We start from the raw sequence: 23,765 nt of genomic DNA, 5'->3' as shown, positions 1-23,765 counted from the left end.
TAACAAATAACAATGGTATGAGGCTAATAATGTTTGCAGCATCTCGGAATCAAGTAATAACAACAACTCTGTTCCAGCACAAGGATATTCATAAAATGACATGGAGAGCCCCGGATGGAAAAACTTACAATCAAATTGACATTGACCACATGCTAATAGATTGTAGACATAGATCAGATATCATTGATGTTAGATCTTTTAGAGGGGCTAATATTCCGACCATTATTTGATTATGGGAAGGATTAGGGCAAGAATATCTAATAGTCGAAAAATGAAGGCGACTAGCCTGATTAAATTTAATGTCACGCAGTTAAGAAATCCAAAGGTGGTTGAGAGGTACAGAAGTAAATTACAAGAGGGATTCGTCGGGATGAAACCGGCAGAAGTGGAAAATGTAGATGAGAGGTGGGATAGATATAAGCTGAGGATCAGTAATGTAGCAAAGGAAATACTTGAAACACAAAAGCCAGTAAAGAAAGAAACGTGGTTCGATGAGGAATGTCAAAATGTAACCAAAGAAAAGAATGATGTATATAAGAGGATGCAGCAAAGAAGTGCAACAAGGAGAGCTAGGGATGAATATCAAGAGAAAAGAAGGATTGAGAAGAGAGTACATAGGAAAAGAAAAAGGGAATGGATGAAGCAAGAGATGAAGCAGTTGGAAAGCCTGCATGAGCAGAAGAATATAAGACAGATGTATAAGCTGGTAAATAATACAAAAGGTGTTTTTAAACCAAGGACAACAGTCTGTAGAAATGAAACAGGCGATATAATTAGTGACACTAATGGAATTTTAGAAAGGTGGAGAAGGCATTTTAATGATGTATTGAATGGCAGTGCAGATGTAGCAGGTATGCTGGAAGAAGGATTAAAGAAGAAGAAGAAGAAGAGGGCATAGAAAATCCAAAGTTAGATGAAGTATGGGAGGCAGTCAAGATATTAAAAAAATAGTAAAGCACCTGGTATAGATAACTTGCAAGCAGAGCTGCTTAAGCATGGAGGCGAGAGTGTCATTAGAGGCTTGAAGGAAATAATAAACATAATCTGGAAAAAGGGACAGATGCCAAGTGAATGGAGGACGGGTATCATAGTACCTATCCACAAGAAAGGGGACATGATGGAGTGTGCAAACTATCGTGGAATTACATTGTTGAACGTTGCATATAAAGTATTTGCAAGAATTATATATAAAAGACTACTACCATATGTAGAAAAGTGCATTGGACCATATCAATGTGGGTTCAGGCCAGGGAAATCTACAATTAACCAGATATTCACTTTAAGGCAAATACTGGAGAAAACGCTGGAGTTTGGGATAGGAACGCACCACCTATTTCTTGATTTTAAATCTGCATACGATAGTATAAACAGGACCCAACTATATCTGGCAATGAAAGATCTCGGAATTCCAATAGGATTAATAAGAATGGTAAGGATACTTATGGAGGGCTCTAATAGTAAGATAAGAGTAGGAGGACAACTCTCAGAACCTGTTGAAATAGAAAATGGACTAAGACAAGGCGATGTGCTGTCCTGTTTGTTGTTTAGCATTGCCTTAGAGAAGGTTATACGGGAAGCTCGGGTGCAAATTAGGGGTACCATATATTATAAGTCAATCCAGATACTTGCATATGCAGATGATGTGGACATAGTAGGAAGATCTCTACATGCAGTGGAAGAAGCATTTCTGGCCATAGAAAGGGAAGGAAAAAAGATGGGATTGGTGGTGAATGAAGGGAAGACTAAGTACATGGCAGCAGGCAAAGCACACAGATATAATCCATCACCGACCATAACAATGGCTAATTATACCTTTGATAGAGTGGATGCCTTTATCTACCTGGGTTCTGTTGTGACATATGAAAATGATTCACAGCAGGAAGTAAAGGCACGACTTATAGCAGCGAATAGGGCCTATTATGGACTACAGAGACACTTTAAGAGCACCATATTGTCCAGAACAACTAAGTTAATACTTTACAAGACACTGATAAGACCTGTATTGACTTATGCTGCGGAAACTTGGACCAGTACAAGGAAAGATGAAGAGTTGGTAGAGACCTTTGAAAGAAAGATATTACGAAGAATATTGGGACCAGTATGTGAGAATGGAAAATGGAGAAAGCAATTTAATAAGGAGCTCTACGACTTATATCAAGAACCAACAGTTATTGGTGTAATAAAGGCGGCTAGATTAAGATGGGCAGGTCATGTGATGCGCATGAGTGATAGTGACCCTGCAAAGAGAGTGATGTTGGATAGCCCAGGTGGACAAAGGAAACGAGGAAGGCCTAAATTAAGATGGGTGGATGGAGTGGATGAGGATGTTCGGAGGCTCCAGTATAGAAATTGGAAAGCTGTGGCGAAAGGTAGAGATAGATGGAGACAAATCACAGAGGAGGCCAAGGTTCATCAGTGGACTGTAGCGCCATAAGAAGAAGAAGAAGAAGAAGTTGACAGCTATAGCGTTGTGTTGCCTCCTTTTTTTTAAAAAAAAAAAGATACTGAATTGAGATGATTCCCGATCAACTCGCAAGAGATCTAACTGTGCAGAATTTCTAAAACATTTGACATAGTAATTATTTGTAATGTAATTAGCTGTAATTTATGATGCTCTTCAAACGCTGAAAGTACTATCATTGCATATGCTAAACCGAAATCCTTCATATCTCAAAGCAAGCTGTGTGGTTGTATTAAATGCAGATACATACGTGTGTTTTATGGTGACATGTTAATTCCTCGTTTGTATCAAAAAGTTAACTCTAATGTAAGCGAAAGCATGTCGAAGATTTTCACATCTACAAAGAAAATTCAATACACATTCCCACCTCACTCAAAGACTTTGTGAATCCAATCCAAATTGTACCAATAACTACAGCTGAGTATGAACGCGGGGTCAGTGCCATGAACTTTACCTTAACTGATTAGAGAAATCATTTAGAAGTTTTAAACCTGCTATATTTTCAATACTTGTAGACTCCCAGTGCATTGTTTTAATGCAGAAAACTTTGCAACATAAGCATTACAGTGTTCTTGACAAGCCAAATGGCAAATCATCGAACCTGTAGAGTCTCATAAATTTCGTGCATTCAACTGAATAATGTAATTTTCTTACAGTTTGACTTTAGAATTTAACTTGAAATGGTGTTATGTTTGTGTTGCATTCAATATCTAAATTAGATTTTCAGCAATTTATGTCCAATTCTAAACATATCTAATTCATACGTAAATCCTCCCTTTCTGATAAAATCACAAATCGCACCCTGTTTTAAAGTCTAGGAAATATCGCTGATCCATTTCAACTAGGAATGATATCGAGATGAGACAAATGTATCACCACTCAAACTTTCACAACGTATATATGTCATTAAAGCAAAATCTTTTCTTAATAACGTTTTTCTGCTTTACATTTTGTTCGACGCTGCGAAACATTTTATCCTGAATTGATGAAACCGGGCAGCACAGTCTCGCAATTGTCACTAATGGATTAACTTTTCATTTACAATAAATAAAATAAACGACTTATTTGGAATATGAACAAGATATACGTTTTGTATGTCTGAAAAAGACACACTAATTTAAATTTAGTTTAAGTAAATTCTTCAAATGTGATACCAAAGTTTTGAACAAGATCGTCTCAGACATCAAGTATCGTCTCGTTTTGATTTAGCACAGATTTATTTCAGTCTCTTCTCCAAATTTGAGACTTTTCTTGTCTCTTACCATCTCTATTTTCAAAAAATCTCTTAATATATAGGTTTAAGTACAATTTTCCGAACACCCTCTGACAAAGTTATAAAAATAATCGGTGAGGTATATTGTACCCTCGAAATTGGTCTGTCATGTCGCATCTCGAAAACAAGACGAGGCAGGAATTCGTTTCGGAAAATTCCATTTGAAAAATTCAAAATGAAAGAGGGTCAGTCATAATGCTCTTCTGATGCAGCTTTATATCTTCGAATCGACGCGAACACTTGTTTACAAAACATGCACCCCACTTATACGAAGGGAATTCGTCTGCAGCGTGATTTTCTGAAAGTCAACTTTAACTCATTCCATCGTTCCACACACATTTTGAATAATTTTCATCTCCTTAAAAAGATTTCTAAACACACAGATCAATGAACTAACTAGTAGCAAGCACAATATAATACATGTAGAATGAGTCTACAAAGGTTTGAATTCCTGTGGTAAGGAAAATAATGCTTACAACTTATATTTTTTGTATTCAGCAATTAGAAAATACTAGGTTATTTTAACAGTAGCATCTTGTATCTGAGAGGGGTACAACTAGAATCTTCGATTTAGGGGGTACACTACCCCCTTCAAAAATTTAGGGGTGCAATGTGCCCCTGTACCCCCCGTTCCTGCGCCACTGTTCTTATGAGTTTGATTCTATGTTAAGAAGGATTACGTCAGCCCTTGTGCTTGTACGTGTGGCACTGTAATGTTGTTTGTGTACTTTATAAAATTTGTGTTAAACTAAAAAGAAATTGCAGTACAAACTTACACTAGAAATAATGTAACTAAACATTTGGCGTTTAGGAAATATCGTTTACAAGAAAGAAAAAACTGCACTATATACAATTTTATATTCATTCTTCCATTAAAGAAAATATTCAATTTAGATTTTTGTTGTTTCATTGATACTTTCTCCACCCAACGAACTGTATCTTGGATGACTACCGTGACTACCTCCCTATGTACTATATTTAACTTTCTTTACTACTTTTCACAAATACTGATATGGGTATATTAAACTAACTAAAATTAGTAACAATGACACTGAAGGATCTTAGAACGTTACATTTTAGGAATTTAAATATGTAGGCTTCATTTTAAATTTACGTATCATCAGACAATATATCATTCAGTAAATGCAAGTAGTGTCTAGTGAGTTACAAAAGTTCGAATATCGGGTAAAGCATTTCTGTTACTTGCCTTTGCGAAATATAGAAGAAAAAGCAACAGCCATGGTGAAAATGAGAAAATATTAACACAATGTCCAAACACTTATAAGGATCAATGCAACATGTGTTAACTTGAAGTACAGAGGAAAAAGCGACTAAATTAGCTACAGGTTTTCTTTCATATGCTCCTCCCCTACGCTCTATTCATTCCTACTTTTACTGGCTTTGTGCACAAAGAAATACCAGTCCTTTTAAGCAGTAAATAAGGTTTTAAACCTTCCCTGGAAAACTTCATTCAATGAAAAAGAACCCCTGCTATGTGATTTCTACCCGCTGGCTGCGACATTTGCTCACCAGATGACGTAATGCGCTGGAAGTGACGAAAGTCGTCCGCCGGAACCATGCTGTAACCTGCCACAGGCGAAGACAACGATACTATCTATCGGCTTGTGAGCTCAGAAAGCTGTACAGCCAACCTACGGAAGAAAAGAAAAACGTTGCATTTACTTTTTGACTAACCTAATATACTAACAAATGTCATGTTTTCATGCAGCAGCACAGTTGTTGCGTTTATTCTCGCGTAATGTAACGCATCAGATCACTGCTTAAGTTTGGGTGGGAATTGATGAAAAACAACATGACTGACTTTTAACAGTTTTATGAATCCATTTTTCATGTTGCTCGTCTGTACTGTGTCGTGCCTATAGTTCATAATGATGCCATATGCTCACTGAGTTGAAAAGTTGTCAGGCGCGGTTGGCTGTATAGCGCAAATGTGCAGTGAACCCCCAGTAATATACAAAATAAACAATAACTGAGATGTTCATAAGCGTAGAGTGGCAAATTCTCTTAGTGAGAAGAAGAAACCGCGGGCCAGAGCCACTCAGCTCCCCTCTAGTTCCGTTTCGTGCAAAGTCTCCGCTGAACCTCCGCAAGGCAACCCCTACCATGCTAAAAGCTTAGGACGGCTAGCAGAAGCTCGACGCGTACATATGGCGAAAATACATGCAGTCTGAGACTGGAGGAAGGTCGTCTCGTCAAAACGGACATGCCCAGTTCGTAGGATCACCAGCGAGCTGGAATGAATCACGCTCTTCTCTCTTCCAGTGTTGCACTATGTGTTTCAATTTGAATTCATTTGGCATTCTCTTTGTATTTTTATATTTTACAAGACTTATTAGATTAATGAAGAGGGTGTAATATAAATGTAGAGGTAGCACCGAACGAAAGCTAGAAGTAAAGATGATGGGACAAATAAGATAAATATGATAGAAAACAACTTGCCTATACATTCAGAGTTTTCATCTTTAAGATGGAAACACTTCAGGTGGAAGGAGCCGAAAAGACAAAAATAGCGCGAGGGCGAGTGGTCGCTTATCGGACAAGACTTAAACAACCTTTTGGTCTTCTTACGTCAGACTAAATGCTTTCGTTGACATGTTAGGCTTTTTAGGTTTAGTTGTCTTAGAATATATACACTCAATTTTCGGGGCTTACCGTGCTTGACCAAAAATGTAATATTTGCTATTTATTCAAGCCTAACCTAACAATGAAGGCATTTCGCACTTACGTCAGAAGACGACCAAAAAGTTGTTTGGGTTTCGTGCGATCAGTTATACTCTAGCGCGAGAGGGTGTTCGAAGGGACGCGCGCATTTAACTTTGTTACGTGTCATTGTCTCCATACTTGTTAGTTTGTTTTGAAGTGCATGGCTGGTGATTGAAATATATACGGCATAGTGATACGTTGAGTGAAGTGAGGTGGATTGTGTATTGGAAGGAGTGTAGTTGTTGCTGTGCGAGAAGTTAACATATTGCATAGAATAGAATCTAATCGCTTTGATTTAGCGATATACTTTCGAATAGTTAAAAAAAGGTAAAGTGTTCCCCTGTGCTTAGCACCACGCCATGGAGGCGTATAGGGGGTGTGGGGGTAACGCCCCACACTTTCTTGATCCGGTCGTGAGTGGGGGTGATGTGATCAGCATCACGCCCCTGACCGCCTTTACCCCCCAGGGTTTCCCCCAGGTACCCATGTTATTCGACGCTGGGTGGGCACCGGGGCCGCTTCCATCGTTAGAAAAGTTCCCGGATTTGAACCGACCGGGGATCGAACCCGGGACCTTTAGCATGGTAGTCAGACGCGTTACCGACTTTTTTTTTTTTTTTTTAAAAAAAAGGAAAGCCCCCTAAGCGGAAGCTTCCCCCATCACATTCACTCATATCATTTCATTCACATTTCTATTTCAGGACTTTTTCAGGACAGACAATCACAAATACCCATGCCTTACCCAGGACTCGAACCCGGAACCCCTGGCGTTGTAGCGCGCTCTGCTAACCACTTCGCCACGGAGGTCGACATCTGAGCCACCGCGGCCACTTTCGAATAGTTATATAAGAATTATCTTGTAATCAAGGGGTCTTGGGTTCGATTACTGATACATACTCATTTTAGCAGGCAGAGATTTGTATTTTTAACTGTAGGTTCAGGATCCAGTTCCAATAATATAGTCTATTTGACAGTGGTGGGACCAGAAAAGAGTTGGCAAGAGTGGAAGAGGCAAAACTGAGGCGAGAATATTTTCTGAATTCTGAGATACCCCTAAATACAATACCATACGAAAATCTTAAATTAAAATGATCGCCCCCTACACACACAGTCCTTGGTGCTGTCACTGTTATCTGAACATAAAGCAAATCAAACTTTGTCAGTAATCTACCGGCCAAAATTTGATAATTTTCCCAGAACTATCTCTACGAACCAAAGCGTGTAGTGTCTCAAAAGGTTTAGGTAAGTCCACTTTTCATAATTTTGGTGAACCCCCAGGAAAATTATGCACGAGCCGCGCCTGATGTTAAGTAAAACTGTAAGAGAGGTTGGGATGTGATTTCGAACATTGCTTCTCCAATGCTGAATTCAGAGTAACTTTGACATAATGGAGTGAAGATTCCTTGTTGATTTCTGATAATTGGAAATTCCTAAATGTTCAGGAATGGTTATCTCTCAAGTGTAACTGACATACAGATGTAACAATGAAAATATAAGTTGTAAACAAACAGCAGAGTAAGTAGCCAGCATTATACAGTTTGTCAGACACAATTAAAGGAAGTGAATCGTGGAGTAATTGGTCGAATTGTTGGGTTATTATCGTTTTTTGTTTCGAATGATGTCATCTTGTGATCCAATCCTGGTCCTTCCTTCATAATTTTTAACACACATACACGTACATAAATCACATCCATACATATTTTCTGGGAAAAACTTACGTTTCGTTTCGTAGAGGATGACCTTTGTCCTTTGCTTGTTGTTGGAATATCTTCCCACGTTCACGAAACAGAAGCACCTACCTCTCAGACCAAACCTACTTTCAGAACAAATTCAAATCGTATTCCTGATCTGTTACACATATTTAAAAAAATTATCATTCGTATTATTCGTTTATGAAGTTTACATTTTCCACATTTTTGTGCACAAGATCGTAGTTTTTTTTTATCTATGTAAAGAATCGTTTACATTCTTCATATACAGGAATACTGATTTTTAACTGTTGCCGGCTTAAATGAACTAATAATATGCTGTTGTATTATCTGTCGTTTAAAAAACACTGACATGTAGAATGTAGATCATATCGTTTTTACAATGCATTGATACGAGATAAAAACAATTCTGTTGACTGGATAGGCACTTTTGCATTCTGAATGTTTCTTACAAACCATGCCAAAAAGAATTCCAGTTCTTCATGATTTACTATTCTTATAGAATTAATATTAAACCTCTTTTTCTAATATTTTTCAAAGAAATTATCAATTTTGATACTTTTGAGTCAAGGATTGAAAGGCAAGCCGTGGCATGAAAAGTTACAGGTAAATAAGCTGTTGAAAGTTGCATAACTTATATACAGGGCACCAACACAGAACCTATCGTGGGGTAGTTTGTTAAGGCGGTGGTCTCAACGTTTTTTCCCCTTAAAAAATCATTGGTCGTGAGATCGCTTTCCACCTATTCTCGTTAAGTTTTTGTAAATAGACTCACGCGTATTGCTCACAATGTGACTTAAACAGTAATGTTTTATTTCTGTTTTTTTTTATTCTTAAGATGAAAAGTACACTCAGAAAGGAAAAATAAGTTAAATAAATAATATTATTGACACATACATACCCCCAATAGATAAGTGCTATACTTGGGTTATGTCTTCCTTTTCGCTATTTTTCTGTTTTATCCTTTCACTCTCTCTCATTCCCTATTTACTGCACTTCTCTCTATTTTCTGTCTCTGATATCCGTACTACTCATAAATTCGACCTTACCTCCGCTGTATGCTGGCTTGAACTTTAGCTTTAGTTTGGAATACTGCATATAGATGGCACATGTACGTGATATGGACAAGTCATGAGGTAATTAAACCACTTGACTGATCATTACTCACTTTATGCTGGTAAACCAACTTCATGTGATGCTTGTAGATACAGGTAAGGTTAACCGACAATTGTAGCAAGTAGTTAGGAAGTCGACGTTTTTAATTTTAAGTAACACAAAGATTTAGTGATGTGCTTTCATTGTAACTTGGAGTTAATGAAATGAAGATTCCTTGTTGATTGGAAATTATTAAATGTTCAAGAAGTATTTCACTGTGTAGGTGAAATACAGGTGTAGCAACATAAATATCTGCAAGTTGTAAACAAACATCAGATAGAAAGTTGCGGATTTTATAAGTTTGGCAGACACAAGTGGAAGAAGTGAATCCTAGAGTAAGTGGTTGAGGCGTTGGGTTGTCAATCTTTTTTCTCTCGAATGAGCAGTGATCTTGTGATCCAACCCCGGTCCTTCCGTTTTAATTTTCAAGCAAAACACACACGTTTTTCTCAGTGTGGTTGAACGTTTAGTAAAAAAGTAATGTTGTATTTTAGCCTATTTTCTTTTAATTTCTAAAGAGGGTTAAAAATAATAGGAACACTTGGATAGTGAAAGAACTGTCAACACACCCTGATAAAGTAGGGTCGCTACACGTTCCGGAATAGTTTAATTTGTCTCGGAATAAGAGGGGCGGGGGCTCCAGAAATGTTTAAGACTATACTTTCATGAGTTTCGTTATTTATTGCTAATTACATTCTATACACGAATCTATTATGTAAGGTACTACAAGGTGGTTTTATGAAAACATCTTGTTAAGTCTTGATTTCTTGTGACATTTCAAAAATGTGTCTTCCAAAATTTGACTACAAGGCTGAGTTTTAATTTTCCTTGGCGATCTTGATTGATTGATTGATTTGGTTTATTATTTTCTTGCTTTCTGACACTGATCGCTGTAACTCCGCCCCTATTTCGCCTAGGAATCTCAAATAAAGCTTATTGTACAGAGAATTGAACAAGCTTTGGAGTGATATATAACAAGCCTACCTTTGGATAAAAATATAATTTTGTCACGTGACCTTGACTTTTGACCTTGAATATCTCAAAACATGTCATCACCAAAAATCGTGAAAAAAATATATTTGGTCCCTCATACCAAACTCTAAAACATATCAAAAAATCATTCTGGGACTGCAATGGGATCAGAAGATACAAAATAATATGTGTAACTATGTAACTGATAAAAGCCCCATCATATGAACTATGGCGAGTCAAATGTTCCTTAACACCCCCCCTACAAAATGTAATGGAGTTATCCTGGGTATAATTGGTCATGAAAGAAATAGGTTAGGCACAGGGAGATCTCTAGCCGTGTGTGTCAAGCGCAGGTCCGGCATATTGTTGACCGCCATATTGAATTCAATGCAAAAATTTCAAAGAAAGGGGGTGATGTGATATATCAAATCAGGCTAGAATTTCACGAAAAATGAAGTAACGAAGGTTTATCCAACATATATTTAACGAGCAAAAAGTTATTACTGCATGCTTGTAACCATTTTCTCCTTTTTGAGGTGTTAAAAAAAAAGCCTTAGAATGCTCCTAACGTGTTAGGAACTCATCAAGATCACGCTGACATCTCGGGAGAGAAAGAAGTATACGCACCATGCATATGATTTTAATCAGTGACATTCACCAAATAGTTGAATAGTGAAGAATATTGGGAAAAGTATCTCAAACAAACACTTCTTTTGGAATGAAAAATTCTTCAGTGACGAGGCTAATTTTTATGTTCTCTGTGTAGTTAATAAAAATAATATGCAATATCTGTGATTTGATAATCTACAGTAGACAGATCCCAGCCGAATGGTTTTTGCTGGTAAGCTAATGATGTGGTATAGTGTATGGAGAACTGGAATGGTTGGTCCATATTCAACAACGGAATCTTAAATGGTGAGGGCTTCTTGGATTTGTTAAGTGAACACGTTTTTCATCCTTGCTTACGGGATATGGCACTTTTCCAGAGTTTTGAAACAGGGCAGAGTGTGACCACACTATGTGGACATTGTGGCAATTTCATCATGGTAAAGTTCTAGGTAGATTGATGGGAAGACAGGGATCTATTAAAAGGTCTGCACATTACTCAGATCTAACATCTTAGGAGGACTTTTACCTTCAGAAACATTTGAAGAGAGTGGTGCATGCACTAAAAAGTCCATGATATTGACCATCTGAGAGAAGGCATAGTTGCTGCTTGCGATGATGTTGCACCTGCTACATTGCCAAATGTTCTATGCGAGTGTGAGAGACGTCAACGAGTGTGCTCACAGGAACATTGACAACATTATAATCTGCACATACTCGTAAGTGAAAGATATGCGTATAACTTTTTGCTGGTTAAATATATGTTGGGAAACCTTCGTCACTTCATTTTTCGTGAAATTCTAGGCTGATTTGATATATCACATCACCCCCTTTCTTTGAAATTTTTGCGTTGAATTCAATATGGCGGTCAACAATATGCCGGACCTGCGCTTGACACACACGGTTAGGGATCTCCCTGTGCCTAACCTATTTATTTCATGACCAATTATACCCAGGATAACTCCATTACATTTTGTAGGGGGTGTTAAGGGACATTTGACTCGCCATAGTTCATATGATGGGGCTTTTATCAGTCACATAGTTACACATATTATTTTGTATCTTCTGATCCCATTGCAGTCCCAGAATGATTTTTTGATATGTTTTAGAGTATGGTATGAGGGACCAAATATATTTTCTTCACGATTTTTGGTGATGACATGTTTTGAGATATTCAAGGTCAAAGGTCAAGGTCACGTGACAAAATTATATTTTTATCCAAAGGTAGGCTTGTTATATATCACTCGAAAGCTTGTTCAATTCTCTGTGCAATAAGCTTTATTTGAGCTTCCTAGGCGAAATAGGGGCACAGTTACAGCAGATTTAGTATATCTAAGTGGGCTCAAAAAGAGCAATTTATGCTAACTTTGACCATGAATAATTTAACAATTACAAGACGCACGAAACTAAAAATTTTCATAGTTACTAAGTTCCATTCATAGTTTCAACTCCAAAAATTTCCTGAAAATCGGAGATGGTCAGGTTATGGGCTGTGTTGATTTCATATGGAATGACTCAAAAGTAACTTACTCCCTCCGCAGGAAAAGTACTTGTCTGGATGGGGCGTCCCATTCTGTCCGTGTTAACAAAAGAAATGTTGATGATGCTAATGACGTATATCTTTCGAATCTAAGACGCACCTTTGTTTCAGTTTCTGAATGTTGAAAATTCAGATGTACCTTGAATTCGATGGTGTCTTGCATCCGAGTATATGTGTGTAAATATGCCACGGTATTAGTGTAATATAGTGTAAGGTGCTGTTGTTGTTAAAACGGTAAATGTCATTTCTAACGACACTGGTAGTACTGTTAACTATCAATAATGAAAATATAATACTACGTTATTGCTCTAATAAAGCACCTGTATCATTGAGATCTTGCCGCCTTAAATTGGGATCCCCCACAAAAAACCTCAAGCAATAATTAAGGTGCGCCTTACATTACATGACATCTTGGATTCAAAGAAATACGGTAATAACTAATTAATAATGCATATTAATGTTGGAAATGCGTGAAGTTGTTTGCTATCAATTTTACTACAAAAGATTCCGGGTTCGACTCGTAGCCTTTACATGGATGTTTGTGATTCCTCCTTTATCAATTTCATCGAATCATTTGATCCTTCTTAGGGTGTAAGGGCTGACCATTTCTAATGACACAAAACTGTCATCCTCTCTTCCACGGAGTACACCCTGGAGTGCATTTTGTACACTAACAAGGCTTTGGAGCCTGGACCTGCAGCCAGTATAATACTCTGCAGATCATGTGTCGTTCGTATTTGTTTGTGATTGTCCTTTCGTCTCTCTCATCACATCACCATTCGTCGCTATCGTCGCGATTAGCCAAAAGAAGCGACGTTTTTGTTTCGTGCCTTTTGAGTCAGGGGTTAGGATATATGTAGTTTAATGCTGAGTCATGTGTTTCGAAAAATGTATGTGTTCCATTTCTTATGATATTGGTGAGAACGTAATACGTATATTCTTTTCTGCAATGTTTCGTTCATTTGCGTTCCTTACATGTTGTTTTGGTTGTTTATAAATGTATGCACACAGTAACGGCGATTACGTGTGCCAACTGACCGAGAGGGGGTGGGGGGGAGGGAGGGGCAAGGACAGTTTACTTTCTACTTACTGCAATTAGAAAGAATCGTATTTAAAATGGAAATCGGGCAGATGATTTTGGGTCAAATCCACCGGTAGAGAAGGCTTAGCATTAAGAACCCTGTGCTATAGTGCAATGTTTCTCAGTTTAACCCCCTATTCATCGTACAAATCATATTAAAATTTTACGAATACCTCTCTATCTCTATTTATCTTTTGGAGGCGTTTAGACGAAAATTTTAAAACATTTTTAAACAATTTTCCCAAACGTAATTGGAAATGTAAGCTTGTTTTAATTTCGCTATTGCTGCATGCGGGACGCTGAAAAAAAATGTATCTGCCGACTGCTGTGTAACTACTTAGCTACTTCAAGACTACAAAAATCGATAGTAGGAATCAGAAGTACATCGTTCACTTTACTAAATTTCAAGGCATCTACTACAAACACTTGGAAATAAAAGTAGAATTTCAAAACTTCAAGGTTGAGTCTACATTGTGCTGTTCTCCTCCAAGGGTTTTTTGAAGTCACAGATCTCGGTTCCGCTCATACATTTGTTGATGTTTATGTACTGAAAACGCTGCTTGATGTTACTGGTGAAGTATGAAGTCGTACCGTGGACATCAATTTATAATGAAGCCAATTCTCTCTCTCCTCTTCAGTTCCTCGTCTGTTTTCTCCTCTGTTTCATCCCATTCTTCTCTCTTAGTTCTCTCACGTTTTGGTCCCAGATATCTCCGTCTGTCTTCGACGAGTGGCGTGTCTCGGAAATAAATGGGGAAAATAACAATTAGCAATGAAGAAATTAACACTAATAATCAAATAATAACACGACGAGAACAATGATAATAATTGTTTATTATTACTACCGTAGTAGTACTTATATTACAGTGTAAACTAGGCAAACGTTTTCCTTGCAGTTTCTGTTGGACAAAATTGGATATATTATTATCCGATTCACTATCTCTTGCGCCTTCTTTCAAGAGATTTGTAGAGCAACTCAACATGAGATATCAGCATAAATATTCTTCAAAGAAATATTTTGTCAATATTCCAACAAAAATGAGATCTGCTCATTACACTAGAGTTGTGAGTCTGTGACAACGGTAATGGAAGACTCGTAATGTTTTGTCCGAATGTCCTTGTATACTGCCAGATCATAGGCGTGCGCATGGGGGGCAGGAGAGGGCAGTTGCCCCATTAATAATATCACTTAGAAATTTAGTGTAAAAGAATCTTATCACTGTTATTAATCATTATTATAATATTTTAAAAAAATAGTATTTTCAAGCCGACAAAAGTTCCAAGCAGCTACGGAGAGGGAGAAAGGTGCATTATTTACTATGGCATTGAACTATCGAAATTTCGTGTCATTAACACTCCCACATACTTTATTCGTGAGTTGTGTTACCTCTATGAGTTTGCTGAATAAATTGCCCATACATTGGAAATCAGTAGCGATTGTGCAGCATTAATTCAATTTTCGTCACTAGATGGCAGCAGGCTAAATTTGTACAATAATCTTAACATACTCTGTTTTTTTTAAAAATATATATATACACTACCGACAAAAAGTTTAAGACCACTATGAAAAACGGCCAAAAAATCAGTATGGAGTGTTGTATGGAACCAACGGTTCCTGTCCAAGAAAGACGTGACGATGATATACATGGAAAATGCAATGTAGTCTAGTTTGAACCTCGCAAGACGCGAAACCAATTTTTTTTCCGAATGTGTAGCATGTGGTTGGCAAAATGGAAAGTGACAAAAATGTTGCTGAAGCTGGCAACATTGCAGCTGTGTGCGTGAAACCGGTCAGTACGGTAGCCAGCCTCATGCGCATCCTTATCAGTGGCTCAGGGTCAGTTGCTGTTCATGCAAGCGACATTGCGGCCCATTATTGTGTGTGAGGTGTGCAAAGTAAGTGGAGTTGTGTGAAATGGCCCGTCATAGTGGGGAACAGGCGATTTCGGTTGAAAAGCGTGCTGTGATATGTGCACTGAAAAATGAAGGTTATCCGGAACGCGAAATAGCAAGAAAACTGAATATTTCCAAGACTGGTGTTCATTGTGCATTGGACAGATACCGTAAAACCAACAGTCATGCTAACCGTGCACGTAGTGGAAGAGCTCGTGTAACATCTGCAGCTGACGATAGATATATTACAGTAACTAGAAACGGAACAGGCGCCTAACAGCACCAGTCATCGCCGCTTCCCTGAATAACAGCAGAGTGGCGCCTGTGTCTGTGTCAACGGTGAAGAATAGGTTGCGTGAAGAAGGCCTGCATGGCAGAGTAGCTGCTAGAAAGTCATTGTTACGACGTGTGAACAAGACGAAACGATTGGCCTGGGCTAAAACGCACCAAGGTTGGACTGTGGATAACTGGGAACGGGTACTCTGGACCGACGAATCCAAATATGAATGATTTGGCAGCAATAGGCGAACCTTTGTGCGTCGAAAGGTCGGCGAGAGAATGAAAGAAGAGTGTCTTGTTCCCACAGTGAAACATGGGGGTGGAAGTGTAATGGTGTGGGGATGTTTTGCCGGAAACGAGATGGGGGACCTTCATAAAATTCAGGGAACATTGGTAAAAGAAGGGTATCATCAGATATTGGTGTACCATGCCATCCCCTCTGGTCGTCGTCTTGTTGGTAATGGGTTTATTTTTCAACAAGATAATGATCCCAAACATACATCCAAATTGTGCACGTGATATTTGGAACGCAAGGCAACAGACGGGGCATTCGTTCTCACGACGTGGCCACCACAGTCTGCTGATCTTTCACCAATTGAACTGCTATGGGACCAAATCGATAGGGACATCAGGAAGAAGTTACCCAGCAACACTCAACAGCTATGGGAATTCATCAACGATGCCTGGCGTAACATTCAATCATCCTATCTGGAAAAACTATTGGAGCGCATGCCACGTGTTTGCGCTGCTGTCATTAAGGCCCATGGCGGACATATTGATGAAAGCAAAATATGAGGTGACATTAGTATGTATAGTGGCTGTACCTATGTTTGTACATTGCCAAGCAGAATCTTACATCTGTTTCTTGTACATTAATTACGAAATACATTCATTTCTACTGATTTTTGGCACTTTCTCCTGGTGGTCTTAAACTTTTTGTCGGTAGTGTATATATATATATATATATATATATATATATATATATATATGCGTAACTTCAGATTATTAATGCTTAATACTTAAGATTATTATTGCAGATCTGTTTTTGTTGGAATATTGACAAAATATTTCCTTGAAGCATATTTATACTGACATCTCATGTTGAATTGCTCTACAAATCTCTTGAAAGAAGACGCAAGAGAGAGAGAATCGGATATAACAAGAGTTGCGATAAACTTTTTGTAGATACTTTTTGTAGAGGTGATAATAGCAACGCAGCCTTCACCTTATCACAAAAGAAAGAAAAGTGAAGCTAACATTCATGCTATATCGGAACAGGAAAACGTGCACGATATACAGAACGGAGCTGAGCGTAAACAAATATATGTATTCTCTCTGAATGTATTCTCTCTGAATACCCGTTGGCCGCGGTGGCTCAGTCGGTAACGCGTCTGACTATCATGCTTAAGGTCCCGGGTTCGATCCCCGGCCGGTTCAAATCCGGGAACTTTTCTAATGATGGAAGCGGCCCCGGGCGCCCACCCAGCGTCGAATAACATGGGTACCTGGGGGAAACCCTGGGGGGTAAAGGCGGTCAGGGGCGTGATGCTGATCACATCAACCCACTCACGACCGGATCAAGAAAGTGTGGGGCGTTACCCCCACACCCCCTATACGCCTTCATGGCGTGGTGCTATGCACAGGGGAGCACTTTACTTTTTTTTTTTTTTTTACTGAATACCCACCATCGTGAGGAAATTGGGGAGCTACGAGTGAGTAGCGTAACCCGGTCACGGATATCTCCTATAACGGCTGAGGGTTCGACCTGCTGACCACACATCACCCCTTTATTGAAGATCTCCACACCTCTAGGTAGGATTGTGGGAGGGAGACTGGCAGTCGGGAGATCGGCCTAGGCCCTTCAAGGGTTGTCGAGCCACGGGTTATTTATTTTATTCTCTCTGGATCCGAAACAAGTCTGATCCCATGAGAAGAGAAGTTCACAATGTTGATAGTTCGGGACTGACGAAAGGGGTAAAGAGGAACAAAACTAAATCGTTATAAAATGAAAAGAATGCACGGAATGAAACTGGTTTTCCCAGTTTGCAATGCAGCAGCACTTCTTTCCTTTGCAATAAGGTATTAAGAATTCTAAATACAGAGCTTCCACCGGGATCCAACCCGGGAATCCTTGAAAACATGGCGACAACCCAAACTACCAGGCTATCAGAGAGGCTCAATCAATTCAATTATATCTTGCTGAAAGAGAAGAGAATTAGCTACACAGTAATATTTTTTTAAGTATTGCTACACGGCACAACATACCTTTTATTTTGTATACTCACGTATGAGGATTATCTTGAGGATGCGAGAACCTACAGAAGTGAAGAAATCCTTTACCCTTTCCTCTCGGCTAGTTTTCAGTTGGTTAGGCTGATATTTCTCTTTCGTAATGTGTAAACGACTGAAAATAATAAAAATAACAATGAACGAATGAATGAGTTAAAATTTTGAGGTGGCCATTTTGCGCCCTTCAAAGTATTCGAGGGAAACCCCTACTACAAGAAATCCTTACTTTAAAGTTAAAAACGGGGAGTAAAAAGCCCTTGAATAAGGTTGAAAGTGTAAGTTTGTAAAGGGACCAGCACAGGACACACACAACAGGTTAAAATGCTGAGGATGTTCTCAGAAACAGTGCAAGAAGCTCGCTCTTCTTAAAAAGCTAAGAGCATTTCAAAAGGACTGTCTGTCATCATCTTCCAGCATGCATGATAAACACTTGGAGGAAAGTAAAACAAAATTAATGTAATTATTTTGGTATGAAGCACCTCTGCGCATGAGTGTCTGTTGTAGGCCTTGTCAAAATCTGTTTTAGTAGTCACATATTGACATCACTTGACGTCGTATGCAAGACACTTGAAAGGCAGTAAGATGATCTAGTGGTGTCTAAAAGCATAATGGAATAAGTTTTGACTTGTAAGCCCTTGTCAAATACCTGGGTAAAATAAATCGAAACAATCTGCCGCGTGATACATTATTCTAGTTGAGAATTCATAGTTATCGTGGCATATTTACCTTTCTCATAGACACGTGATTATAGAGGAAGCTTGCATTCCGCAATCGGCAACGTTGAGATAAAGAATATCTTCCTTGGACATTAGATAACAGTTGTAAACTCTGTCTATATGGCTTTATATTAATCTATATAGTGGCAACAATAAGTAAGACACAAACAAGCACGTATTGTCGAAACAAAGCAATAACACTGTTCAACAAAATTGAAGATTTTGTCTGTTAAAAGAGAAGTTGGGGGTGATTCTAATTGAATTTGATGTGCTGATTTTAAATCTAATTACAGAATTTATCCATCACCCATGAACTTTGAATAACAGGGTACATACAAAATATCAGGTACATACAAATCTTATATAGCCTTATAGTGATACGATGCAATATTATTTACAATGGCATATCTAGAATGTCTTCGAACTTGATTTTCGGCTGTACTTTGCCTGAGGAATATCTCTTTTTAGTGTCCAGCAATAATCTGCCAACATATTTGGAGTCCATTTTCCTTGGTATCGCCTTTTCATTTCACCAATATCCTGGTGGAAATGATCTTCATGTTCGTCGCTCATTGTACCAAGGTTTTGCGGGAAGAAACGAGGTGGGAGTCTAAAAACTGTATCTTCAGAGACATATTACACCCCAGAGGATGATAGTTCTGAATCAAATTACTGACAAGTTCTCGATAATTTTCTGACTTGTTGTTTCAGAGCAAATTTATGCAAACTTCCTTGAAAGATTGCCAAGCAGCCAGTTCCCGCTCACTTAGGTTCTTTTCAAAATCATGATCTTTCATTAGTTTCCTGATTTGAAAGCCAACAAATATTCCCTCTTTTAGTTTCGCCTAAGTAACTCGCAGAAACCTATCTTTGAAGAACATAAATCCACCACCCTCGCGGTCCATTCCTTTTACAAAATTCTTCATCAGACCAAGCTTTATGTGGAGAGGAGGCAGTAAGATTTTGTCTGAATTTACAAGTGCTGGATGAACAAGATTCTCCTGTCCTGCGATGAGTGACTCTCTCTTCGGCCAGTTCTTTGTAACATAATGATCTTTTCTATCTCTGCTGTCCCATTTACACAGGAAACAGCAAAATTTGGTGTAACCTAGTTGCGATCCTAAGAAGATAGCAATAACTTTTAAATCTCCACATATCTGCCAAGAGTATTTATAGTACTGGATATTTGTTAATAACAGTTTCATGTTTTCTTAACTTTCCTTCATGCCCCAGGAATATGCTACGGAAATGCTTGAATATTTATTTCAATTGTGCAGTAGCAATCCTTTCAAACGTGTTTTCGAAGAGTCTAAAAACAAACGTCATTTTTCACTTTTATGGACATCGCCTAGTGACTCTAATATACTATCAATGTTACAACAGAAAACAAGGTCCTTATCTTCGGCATACATATCTACAAAGTCTGTTTGGCGTTGCCGGAAAAATGTAACTAGTGTCACTCTCCAACAAATGCCATCCTTTTAATCGCGATGCAAGCAGTTCTGCTTTACCCTTAGTTAACTCTAGATCTCGAACTAAATCGTTAAGACCCTCTTGATTTATTAAGTGAGGTTCAGCTGTTGAAACACTCCCCACAAATCAGGATCATTATGCAATTAGCTACATTTGTTAGGAACACTTTCACTTTTTTCCGTTATACTTATGTGATCTGGTGGAGCAGGTATAGGAACTCCAGGTCCATGAGGCACCGGTCGAGTTGATGATTCTAGTGATGGATATTTCACTGTTTGCCTTGATTTAGAATTTATCCCAGATATATTTGTCAAGCAAAAATAGCAGTCTCTTATATGATCCTTAGGTTCCCGTCATATCATAGCAATTTCAAAAGTCATATGACGAGATCATTTCAGCCAACCACTCAAAAGCGTTACACAGTTCGCACAACAGATATTAGGGGCCCATTTCTTGTTTTCGTCTATCTTATTGTCAAAGTAACACTCATAAGCTTTTCTTACACGAGGAGTAAATGTTCTCCTATTTGCTTTTAAGGTCAACTCACCACAGATATAACAAAAATTGTTCCTGTGTTTTACGCAACTTTTTGACATGATTCTGTCTTTGCTTCGAAACACTCACTGGAACTGAATAACACTCAGGAAAGCTTCTTTCCTCCAGACAACTTTCTATTAAAATGAGAAGTAGACATAACAGTTAAATCCCAGCATTGTGTTGAAAAGTTAATCATTGTCAAATTTTTCAGTCGGATTGTTTAACAAGTTTAATTGTTGTCATTCATGCAGACATCAATGGCATAAAGTTACTAGTGTATTGTTGGAGCAAAGACATAAAAAATATTTTAAATATTGCATACCAATCAGCTAATTATGGACTGGATGCTGCAATAATAATGCAGAATTATATTTTTATTGTTACAAAAAAATGGTGGGTGATTGACAATTTCTGACTTCATTTTCGGAATCAGCAGGTGGGAAAACATAAAGAACCGTTGAAATTTTACTTTTAGCAAAATCATTGTTGGACAGTGTAATTAAGTACCATTCAATTGACAAATAAATTTACATTCGCAGTGATTTTTTAAACAATGCATGTATTGAAAAAGCAGAATTGACTTCTTACATTATTTTCCTTAATTGGATTAAGATTAAGCCAGAACAAGAATAATATTAAAGCTGATACTTTCGTATCCTGTACAATGTCCTAGGTTTGATTTCACGGATGTTGGCTACTTGGAGAAATAATTGAAGATAGTCCATCTCGTATAACAGTCAATCATTGAGTTCCGGGTATGACAATCACACACTTCAAATCTAAATATTTTGTAAACGAAGACATTGAGCTCATCCATATCATAATTATGGTATTCAGAATGAACATACCGTTACTGTCCTGAAGAGTGATCTCTGTGAACAACGTTGTTTTTGAAACCTACTTCAGGATTTTTCGAGCCTAATTTAAGAATTTTACAACCTATTTTAGAATTTTTGGAATCTATTTTAGGATTTTTAGAGCCTATTTCAAGAGACTAAGAGCATACTTTTTAGAACCTAAAAATCCGGAACGGCAAGACAAATCTCTCAAGTGTTCATATCCTACTTGTCCGTAAAACAACTTCGCTTTTGATTGCCAATAGAGTACAACACACATATCGTTGCCATTGCGTAGATACCAATTTTCGTTTCGTCTCCCTCTCTCTTAGCATCACGTGTTCTACCATGCTCGCCAACCTTCGCTATTGTTGCCATATTGTCATTCCATTCCTGGACACACTCGCGCAAACATCATTGAAAACAATTGAATAGCGCTCCAGCTCGCGGTTCACACCGTTCGGCAGGGACGGTAATGTGGCAATATAGCACGGCGTAGTGGTTGCTTCTTTTATGCAGTGCATGTTCATTGGCTAGCTAGTAACTAGTGTTGCCAACTGTAATAATGAAGCACTATTTCTGTCACGGAAGGGGAAAGGCAGGTAAAGTGACGGTGAGTTTTGTTGGATTGGAAGCACCATATTTTTATTTTATACTAAGTATTTGACCGGTTTGACGTTGTGTGCGAGTGCTTCTGAACTGTAGACCCATAGCTGTGTTCAATGTTATCTACTGGTTATAATCAGGGCTAGGATTTATAGGTAAATACATACTTTTAGTTTGACGAAATATCGCTGAAATTTTGTGATATCTTTGCGAATAGTAATGTTTGTAGTGATTTAAGGTACATTTTATCGTCAATATTTTTCCATATTTCTAACTTTAATAAATACTTACTTTTACATATGTAAGGAAAATATACTTAATTTTACATATTTCAACAGGTTTAATTCACAAATTGTTCATATTCCATAATTTTGGAATTGTCCAAAATAAATAAATTATGTGGCTCCAATTTCAACTCTTGGCTCCGGCACGTGTTCTTGTAGAAATGGCATAGAGGAGGCTGTCATTTTGCTGCTTAATTCGATGCATATTGTTTTCTGTGTTAAAATTACCATGCTTTGGTGGGTGACCAAGTTCATAGCAGGGCCGGCGGAAAGGGAGGGCGAACCGTGCCAACCCCCCCCCCCCCCCCAGAGCGGCAAAATCTGAAGAGAAGAAAAAAATAAGCCTATTGAAAACTGTGGTCGAGCGAGATATTCTTTTGCGTTTAATAGTATTGAAATAGCATAAGAAGTCTCATTATTTATTTTATATTTTGATGTTTTACTTAGGAATATATTGATTTTCAATTTCCCGTTGCTGCGTAATGACGGGGGGGGGGGGGGTCGAAATGGAGCGGCGTCTGCCGCCACCGTCCAGGGAGGCAAAATGACTAGCGCCGGCCCTGGTTCATAGCAAAAGAAAAAGCCGCGCAGCTTATCGTCTAGTGGCAGTATATGTTGTTATTGTTTTGGAAGCCGGCATCGTTTGTAAATGTACAACAAAGGCAACGACTGTCGCCGATCACAGAGAGGAAATAATAATACTGCTTGAGGCGGAGTGTTGTGGTCCAATTGTCGCGGTTTAACACGTTGGCATGTTATTATCTGCCGTTGCAGTTCCGTACCAGTGTATACGGGTTTTGGGAGTGAACAGTTAGAACGCCACCAGTGCAATAATGCAATGGAAAATAATTTTTATTTTATTTTGTTTGAAGTCATTCAAATAAGGAATCGTATGAAGAAGTCTTCTTTGCAGCATTTTTGGTAATTTTACGTATGTGTTAGTTCATATTTTGCGAATTTTTAGTCCATATGTATGTAGCTACATACAAAGACACTTGTTAGTACTAATCCTAGTCCTGGTTTAATGCATGACGTTTAAAACTCATCGTTAGATAGACCTGAATTCTCTAATTTTCTTGTACGTAACAGCTGTGCATCGACGCACTGCAGCGATTTTTCTATCTGCTCCATTAGCAACACTGCTTCTTGAGTTGTGTCGCGCATCTTACGGAAGAAATATCTGTGCTGGACTCTACCATGCATGCGCAGATTGGTAAATCCGTAACATAATTTGCGTCAATCTGGACACCTGCCTACTTACATGTGTATAATAATTGCGGCTATTTATTTGAGCATGGCAGGATGAAAAAAAGGTATAGGTTTTGGTCTTC

General features: G+C 38.2%; 1 protein-coding gene across 1 annotated transcript in view; it reads left to right on the top strand.

Moving 5' to 3' along the window:
* Window positions 1–23,765, top strand: part of LOC145980618 (TNF receptor-associated factor 4-like) — a 101,650-nt gene that overhangs the window by 38,990 nt on the left and 38,895 nt on the right. The gene's annotated exons all lie outside the window — the stretch shown is intronic.

Source organism: Lepisma saccharinum, chromosome 28, assembly GCF_977018435.1.
Source record: "Lepisma saccharinum chromosome 28, izLepSacc3.1, whole genome shotgun sequence".
Classification (NCBI taxonomy): Eukaryota; Metazoa; Arthropoda; class Insecta; order Zygentoma; family Lepismatidae; genus Lepisma; species Lepisma saccharinum.
This window is presented reverse-complemented; position numbering and strand designations above follow the sequence as displayed.